The sequence below is a fragment of the Columba livia genome, chromosome W, assembly GCF_036013475.1.
Source record: "Columba livia isolate bColLiv1 breed racing homer chromosome W, bColLiv1.pat.W.v2, whole genome shotgun sequence".
Classification (NCBI taxonomy): Eukaryota; Metazoa; Chordata; class Aves; order Columbiformes; family Columbidae; genus Columba; species Columba livia.
Genome location: NC_088641.1, coordinates 2,628,876 through 2,637,682, shown reverse-complemented (window position 1 = coordinate 2,637,682; position 8,807 = coordinate 2,628,876).

The window sequence follows — 8,807 nt, the reverse complement described above, 5'->3', positions numbered from 1 at the left end:
TGATAAATATTCCTTAGCTGACTCCCAAGATGAGAACCAGAAGGCCAACCACCTCAAGGGTATGCACAGCTGCAGTAGATCTTTCTGCACCCCTCATGAGTAACCCGCATGCTTGAGTACTTCCCTGAAGTGTCTTTTCACCAATGTGCATAGCATGGGGAATAAACAGGAAGAATTAGAGATCGATGCGTGTTCACAGGGCCATGATCTCATTGCTATTTCAGAGACGTGGTGGGACAGCTCATATGACTGGAATGTTGTCATGGAGGGCTATGTACTTTTCAGGAAAGACAGGCCAGCAAGGCGAGGTGGAGGAGTTTACACTTTATGTGAGAGAGCAACTCGAATGTCTGGAACTCTGCCTAGGGGACGACGACGAGTGAGTTGAATCCTCATGGGTAAAAATTAAGGGACAAGCTAACAAGGGGGACACTGTTGTGGGTGTTTACTACAGGCCACCTGATAAGGAAGAGGAAGTTGATGAGGCTTTCTACAGATAGCTGGAAGTAGCCTCATGATCACATGCCCTGGTTCTCATGGGAGACTTCAATCACCCTGACATCTGCTGGGTGGGCAGCATAGCTAAATACGCACAGTCCAGGAAGTTCCTACAGATTATTGGTGACAACTTTTTGATGCAGATGGTGGAGGAACCAATGAGGAGAGGCGTGCTGCTGGACCTTGTCCTAGAAAACCACAAAGAACTGGTTGGAGATGTCTTGGTTGGGGGCAGCCTCAGCTGCGGGTGGAATTCAGGATCCTGGCATGGAGGAAGCAGGACAATAAGTAGGACTAAAACCATCGACTTCAGTAGGGCGAACTTTGGCCTCTTCAAGGTCCTGCTTGGAAGAATCCCATGGGTTAGGACTCTGGAACACAGGGAGGTCCGAGAGAACTGGTTAATATTCAAACATCACTTCCTCCAAGCCCAAGACCGGTGAATCCCTATGAGGAAGAAATCAAGTAAAGGGAGTAAGAGGCCAGCATGGATGAGTAAGGAGCTCCAGTCAAAACTCAGGTGGAAGAAAGATGTTTATGTAATGTGGAAAAAGGGACAGACCACTTGGGAGGAACACAAGGAGGCTGTTAAGAGTATGCAGAGATGCGGTGAGGAAGGCCAAACTCCACTTGGAAGCAAATCTGGTCAGGGATGTCAAAGATAACAAGAAGGGCTTCTTCCAGTATATCAGCAGCAAAAGGAAGGTTAGGGAAAATGTAGGCCTGCTACTGAATGAGGAGGGTGCCCTGGTGACGGATGGTACAGAGAAGGCAGAGTTACTGAATGCCTTCTTCACTTCTGTCTTTACTGCCAAAACTGGCTCTCGGGTGTCCCAGACCCTAGAGATAGGATAGAAAGTCTGGCAAAAGGAAGACTTTCCCTCGGTTGAGGAAGATCAGGTTAGAGATTGTTTACACAAACTGGACATCCACAAATCCATGGGCCCCGATGGGGTGCACCGACGAGTGCTGAGACAGTTGGCAGATGTTATTGCAAACCAACTCTCCATCATCTTGGAAAGGTCTTGAAGAACAGGAGAGGTGCCCGAGGACTGGAAGAAAGCCAACGTCACTCGTCTTCAAAAAGGGCAAGAAGGATGACCCACGAAACCACAGGCCAGTCAGCATCATATCTATCCCTCGAAAGGTGATGGAACAGCTCATTCTGGACGTCATCTCCAAGCATGTGGAGGAAAAGAAGGTTATCAGGAACAGTCAGCATGGGTTCACCAAAGGGAAATTATGTTTGACCAACCTGATAGCCTTCTATGATGGTATGACTGGCTGGGTAGATGAGGGAAGAGCAGTGGATGTTGTCTGCCTTGACTGCAGCAATGCTTTTGACACTGTCTCTCACAAAATCCTCATAGTCAAGCTCAGGAAGTGCAGGCTGGATGAATGCATGGTGAGATGGATCATGAACCGGCTGGATGGCAGAGCTCAGAGGGTTATGATCAACAGTGCAAGGTCTGTTTGGAGGCCTGTAGTTAGTGGGGTTCCCCAGGGGTCAGTGTTAGGTCCAGTCCTGTTCAACCTGTTCATCAATGACCTGGACGAAGAGACTGAGTGCACCCTCAGCAAGTTTGCTGATGATACCAAACTGGGAGGAAGGGATGACACACTAGAAGGTTGTGCTGCCATTCAGTGACACCTGGACATGCTGGAGGACTGGCGTGCTGGTTTAACTGAAAGTTAGTTAATTTTCTTCATGCAGTTAGAAACCTTTCTTTTTCATACCTAGCACGGTCATTATTTGGACTTAGTTTGAGAACAAGGAGATAACACTCCAGAAGAGAGTTAATATTTTTAATTGCTTTGGTCTGAGAGCCAAGGACATTCTGAGTTCTCTGCCCACAGGTGTGAGGCATCGAGGAAGGTGAGCATAGATGGGGCAGACCTTGACTGACATCTAGACTGATCAATAAGACTATTCCATCCCATTAGCATCATGCTTCATATTTAAGGAGAGTCGGGATCTTCCAGTCTCTCTTCTGGGTGCTCTCTCTCTCTTACCTTCTTTTTCGCTCTTTTTGTCAGAGCCAGGGGAGTTCTGTTTGGGATGTTTAGTTCAGCCTTTTGCTGTTTTGCAGAGGCCTTCGGGCCTTTCTGCCTTTTTTTTTCCTTTTTTCTCTTTTCAGGATCAGCTGTTTGGGATCAGGTGCTGCTTCCTGGGACTGGCTGCTTGATGTGGACAGAGTTCATGAGGAATTGCCTTGAGTATCTTTTATTTTATATTCTCTTTCTATTACAGATATACATATTAACTAGCAGTGTATTAGTATTTTGTTATTTTATTAAACTGTGTTTATCTCAATCCAAGTTTCTCCCTTCCCTTTCAATTCTCTCCCCTATTGGGGGGGGGGGGGGGGGAGGGGGGGGGAGTGACCATATTTCATGGTTGTAATGCTAGCTTGGGTTAAGCTATGACACTTATTTTATTGCTAATTTCTGATTTTAGGTATCAACCCAATGTTTTGAATTTTAGTGCTAAAGGTGGCAGTGGCCAGTGGGCAGCAGTACTCAGTGGCGAAGTTTGGGGACACCATGGGGGAGGGGTCTGAGATAATGTTTAGACCTTCCCCCTGCCTGAGAGCCAGAGATATGACATCATTCACCAAAGCAGAAAAAAATATGGTTTTGCTTTAAATGCCTCACTTCATACTGAATATGCTCTAAATTAACTACTCAACCATCACTGATTGAGATTAGATATTTAAGGATGAAGAAGGTGGGGTCAACCAACAAAAACTGAGACACCCCCTAATCCTGTACTGTAGCTGGGTAGATGGGGGTTGCTCAGGCTCCTGTGATGTGCACAGGGATTTCTCCCTGGGAGATATTCCTGAGAAAATAGTAAAGGAAAGATAGGGACATTCTCCTATTTCTTGAAAACTTCTCTCCCACCCTGGTTTTCAATAGCCTTCTCTCCCACTGGTGTCAAGCTATAGTTCACTTTAATTGTACTACAGCAACCAAGGAGGCAAGAAGCACCCTGATGTGAACCTCAGTCTGTAATTTACTCAGCTCCCTGCAAATTACAGGCAAAAAGGTTTTGGGAACACAGCAAGAAGAATAACAGATATACCTGCCCTTGCTCATGTGGCCCATTCAGTGGCCCACACCAGCAAAGGGGGGATGATTGCAGCTATATGACAACATTAGTTTGCTCCGCATTTTTCTTGTGTGTATATTTTTCAATTGTTTGTCTATTCTCAACATTATTTTGGATTGGGATGAGAGCACTGAGTTAATGGCCACATCATTAAAATGTTGATATATCTAAAGATACAGCTAATACTGAAAAAGGAAAGTTGAAGCCCTTCAGTATGTGATTCTCCTTTTTTTTAACAGTCCACATAAACTTAGGGTTTGTATAATTGTCGCAGGTGAATTATTAAGAGAAGTCATCATTATGGGGTTAACTAAAAGGGTTTTATTAATGATCAAAGGATGATCAAATGGTAATTAATCAATGACTGAATGAAAATCAAATGGTAATCAAATGGGATTAAGCAATAATTGAATGTTAGTTAAACAGTAATTTATCAATTATTTAAATGATAATTTAGATGATAATTTAGACAATGATTTAGAAAGCTGTAAAGCACTCTACTACTTACTATACTTATAATAATTAAGCTATAGCTGGATATATATATATGTCACTAGCATACAATATAATTTTAGGCCTAATGTAAAATGTCACTTACCTCATTATAGATATCAGATGCTAGGTAAGGGGTCTCTCAGCCTTGAGGAGTAACCAAGTAACCTTGAGGAGCTGTAGCAGTTTTAGTTTTTTCTAGTCTCAGATTGGGCTGGTACTGTTAGCTCCTGATAAGACATGGCCTAGGTTCCTTAGTTCCTGAGAAGATGCAGCCTAGCACTGTTCTCAGTTTGCACAGCAAGGCTGATTTCAGTTAGGCCTGCTTGTTGGTGATGCCTGACCAAAAGTACTGTTCATTCAGAGTGGATGCATCCATCACACTCCACCCCATGAGTACAGCCAATTCACTTTACTTCACATAGTGGTGGTACGGTCACCTCTTGCCTCTGTGCTATAAATCCATCACAATAATTTATACACATTTTATTTAACCAAATAATTCTATAACTTGAATGACCAAAAGGGGGCTTTCATTTTGTCAGAAATTAAGATGTAAATTACTGAATCTTGCTAGGAAAGCATTGTTCATATTCCCAGTCTTCATATTGTTAGGACACCTTTTCGACAAAATAATGTAGGACAGCACGAAAAAACAAGTATAGCTGCACTCCCTAAACTGTGGGGATCATTTGTACATTTGCAAATTGACTTTATTCAAATGCCTAAATGCTGTTATTTTGAGCATGTCATTTTAGATATATTCTCAGGATGGATAAACATGCAGATGCAACAACTGTTGCAAAAAGCAGTTGCTGAAACAGCTAATTCCTTGGTTTGGTATTGCCTTAACACGAGATAGCAATAGGAGGACCCATTTTACCAGACAAATAATGCAGAAAATTTGTGCAGCCCAATAAACAGAACCAAAGTTCCATTGTGACTATCATCCCCAATCTAGTGGGGCTGTAAAAAGCAAAAATTCATTTTGGAAATCACATTAGCAGAGATTTGTATAGAGACTGGCCTGAAATGGCAGGATGCTTTACCTCTCCCAATGATGTATATAAGCAGCATTGTGAATAGAAAACATGGGCTGTCACCTTATGAGATTTTGATTGGCAGGCCCATGCAACTGCCTTACACAGCACCCTGAACTCCTGTACAGGCAAACTTACAGTTGACAGATGAAGCTCCTCTAAAATATTGTCAGGCATTAATGAAATGTGTAAGGACTTTCCACACACAGCTGAAAGAAACGTCACTTGAACTTGCTACCAATGTGTGTCACTTCTTGAAACCAGGAGACTGAGTCTACATTAATGTATACCAGCAAAAACACACACTTCAACTGTGCTGGAAGAAAACTTATCAGGTATTAATACTGTGGTAAAGTGCAAGGGCTGCTCAACTGGATCCACACTTCCCAGTTGCCATGGATAAGTGATTTAGCATCCTGCTTGCCGCAGAGCAGTGTGTAGATCACTTAAAGAAAAGTGCAACTTAACAGAGTTCTAAGGCAAGGTTGACTCTACTACTTACTGCATGGAGGAAATATGCCAAGGAGAACCAGGCGAGAGTTGTTTTAGAGTGATTTCTATGGGGACAGAAGACGCAAAAGGGTAGAGGGAGGCCCTCCCACTGAGTCACGAGGTTCAGAATGGACCCCCTTGCTTTCTAACCTCCTTCTCAGAGAGGAATCTAGGTGCAGCTGGATTCAAACTTAGTCCCAGACTTGGACAACGGTTCATGTCTAAGGGACATAGAGGGTAAGGGAAAACAGGTAAGGGATTATATGTGCACACACAATTCTTTATATTGCTTGGCTAGGATTTCAAAGTTTCATCATGCTGTATCTCAACCTGCTTACCTCCCCTCTAGGTGCCTGGTGCCAGGTCGCTCCAATGTCTGCATCCAAGGTCACTCGAAGTAAGCTCTCAGGCATCAAAGTTTGTAGAAATAAATAATTTAGTGGAGTAGTACAGCAGCAGGGTCAGCTCAAGCTGGGTGCCTTCTCAGAGGTGCTGAAATGAGCATAGAAGTCCCTGGGTAATTATACCCTTACAGACTATTTACCCGCCCCTCATGAGATGTTTCAGTCCAATAGTAATATTTGAGTCTGGGGTCTTCTTGCTTCTCACTGGATCATTTTCACTGTCTTCAGACAGGTCTTTGTTTTGTTTAGCTGCAGACATTGTCGATAGCTCATAGCAGCTTCGTGCTGGCCTTGAGGTGTTATTTTGTCCAAATGAATCCTGATTTTCTCAGTAAAATGTAAAACAGGCCTTATCTTGCAGGTGGTGTCAGTGCTTTGTAGCTTGTTTGTTTTCACGAAGAAGATACAAGTTTGGTGAATATGAGCAAAACTGTATAACATATGGTTTAAGATTTCAGCAAATTTAGCTTACTAAGTAACATGAAGCAGGCAACATATTAAAAATCTCATGACCTTATAATTCTGATTCTTTCTATTTAATACACATTTACTTAACCTAAATGATTAATATAAAACTTGAACCAGGTTCATCCAGTGATCTGTGATTAGTAAAAGATCATTGCCCTACAGCGAGCTTGTTTAGCAGAGAGAGCTCAAAGTAGGCTCACCCAGGCTGTCATATTTATGGAATAAAGTGGTTGGCTCATAGTCAAATTGCATACAGTGGGAAAAGTATGCATGAGACTCCTTGCACCCACAACTTATCAGTGTTCGGTGTGCCGTTCTGCTTCCTTGTGAGTTTCCTAAAAGGCATTCTTGGCCTGGCTATAGCTCAGGCCTTTACCTCCTTTGGAGCCTGTACCAAACTGCTGCTGGTTTGATGGGGGGAGGTTGGGGGGGAGGGGATCAAGTGCATCCATCACACCAGTGTAAAAAGGTCATGCCACCTTCAGACAGAATGCAGTGTGTAGCAACTTTCACAGCAGAGCTCAGTGATCTGGATGATCTTCCTTTGATCAAACATCAACAAAAGTATAATGTACAACTCTGCAAATAGACTTCGATTATGCTGTTGTTATTATCAGACCCTGTTGAATATTTCTAGAAATCATAGCTTTGTTTGCCCTGAAATTTTGCAGTTGGGTTTATATTACTGGTCATATACAAACCTATAATAATTATTACATAGTAGAACCTTAGGAATTGAATGATACTAACCATGGGAAATAACAGAAAATTATTGGGACTTAGAAGCCCTTCAAGGCATTACTGTATTCATAGAATTTAGTGTTTTATTCACCAATAATCTCTTGTTGGCACCCCAAATTTTAACCATGGTAGAAATAATGTCGTGTTTTCTCCTCATACTCAAAATGATGCAAATTAATAGTTGGGAAAACACTACAGCTGTCCAATGACTAAAGGCTGTTGCCACCGCTGGCAAAAAGTGCAGTTGCTGCTACTGTCTTCATGGACCCCAGCAGACCGAAGGCCTTCTCCCTTGACACCACATGGTTATAGAGTAAAATCACTGATCATAGAGTCATAGAATCATTTTGTTTGGAAAAGACCTTTAGAATCATAGAATGTCCTGAGTTGGAAGGGACCCACAAGGATCATCAAGTCCAACTCCTGTCCCTGCATATGACAGCTCCACAGTTCACACCATGCGTCTAAGGAGGTTGTCCAGTCTCTTCCTGAATATTGCCAGGCTTGGGGCTGTGACTGCCCCCCTAGGAAGCGTGTTCCAGTGCTCCACCACCCTCCGGGTGAAGAACCTTTTCCTAATGACCAACCAAAACCTCCCCTGGCACATCTTCCTGCCATTCCCTTGGGTTCTGTCACTGGTTACCAAAGAGAAGAGAAGAGAAGAGATTGGCACCTACCCTTCCTCCTCCCCTTGTGAGGAAGCTGTAGACCGCAATGAGGTCTCCCCTCAGTGTCCTCTTTTTCAGGCTGAACAAACCAAGTGACTTGAGCTGCTCCTCACATGGCTTCCTCTCCAAACACCTTACCAACTTTGTAGCCCTCTTTTGGATACTCTCCAGTAGCTTTATATCTATTTTTATACTGTGGCACCCAGAACTGCACACAGTGCTCCAGGTGAGGCCACACCACTGCAGAGTAGAGTGGGACAATCACGTCCCTCAACCGACTGGCAATATTGTGCTTGATGCATCCCAGGAAACAGTTGGCTCTCTTGGCTGCCAGGACGCACCATTGGCTCATGTTCAACTTGCTGTCAACCAGAACCCCCAGGTCACTGTCTGCAAAGCTGATCTCCAGCCTCTCATTCTCCAGTATGTACAGCCAGGGTTGCTGTCTCCCAGGTGCAAAATCTGGCACTTTCCCCCTGTTGAACTTCATGCAGTTGGTGATTGCCCAGTTCTCCAGTTTGTCCAGATCACTCTGCAGGGCCTCTCTGCCCTTGAGAGTGTTGACAGCTCCTCCCAATTTTGTGTCATTGAAACTTACTAAGTATTCCCTCAAGTCCTGAGTCTGAGTCATTTATAAAGACACTGAAGAGTTCCGACCCTAAGATAGATCCCTGCGGAACCCTGCTAGTGACTGGACGCCAGCCCAACATAACCCTATTTACTATAACCCTTTGGGCCTGGCCCATCAGCCAATTGCTCACCTGCTGTACTGTGTGTTTATCCAGCTGTATGCTGGACATTTTGTCCAGGAGGATACTGTGAGAGACAGTATCATAGGCTTTACTGAAATCCAAAAAGATCACATTGACAGGCTTCCCTTGGTCAACTAGGT